We start from the raw sequence: 692 nt of genomic DNA, 5'->3' as shown, positions 1-692 counted from the left end.
TGGACCTTATTGGTCATCTGGGTACTTCTCTAGTCCGCCCTCACGATTGAAGCCTTTTCCAACGACGGTATCCGGGCAGTCTGACGACATCCCTTGGCTACAGCTAGAGACGCCCAAGAACCGACCTTGTCACACGGTCGATTCAGGATTGGGTCATCTTCACGGCCCTCCCCGGAACGGACAGTTGCGCCGTCCTCTGTATCGGAAAGTTTAACGCGCCGAGATGAACGGTTGCGGAGCTCGAGGCTCGATTCAAAAGTTGTTTCAAACAACTAGTTGACCTTAAGGGGGTTGGCCGTCAAGAACCGGTAGGCTGTTGTAAGAGACCAGTCCTCGGATTCCACCGGTGATTCAGGCGGGCGGGACGTCGTCTACTGGGTCAACGGGTTTGGCGCAGATGAGCTTGAACCGTCTTGGCAGGATCTTCGGAAGGTGTCTACGAGCTGGACCCTATTGGTCATCTGGGTACTTCTCTAGTCCGCCCTCACGATTGAAGCCTTTTCCAACGACGGTATCCGGGCAGTCTGACGACATCCCTTGGCTACAGCTAGAGACGCCCAAGAACCGACCTTGTCACACGGTCGATTCAGGATTGGGTCATCTTCACGGCCCTCCCCGGATCGGACAGTTGCGCCGTCCTCTGTATCGGAAAGTTTAACGCGCCGAGATGAACGGTTGCGGAGCTCGAGGCT

The sequence above is a fragment of the Gregarina niphandrodes genome (genome assembly GCF_000223845.1).
Source record: "Gregarina niphandrodes unplaced genomic scaffold scaffold00009, whole genome shotgun sequence".
NCBI lineage: Eukaryota > Apicomplexa > Conoidasida > Eugregarinorida > Gregarinidae > Gregarina > Gregarina niphandrodes.
Note: the sequence above shows the minus strand (reverse complement) of the source record.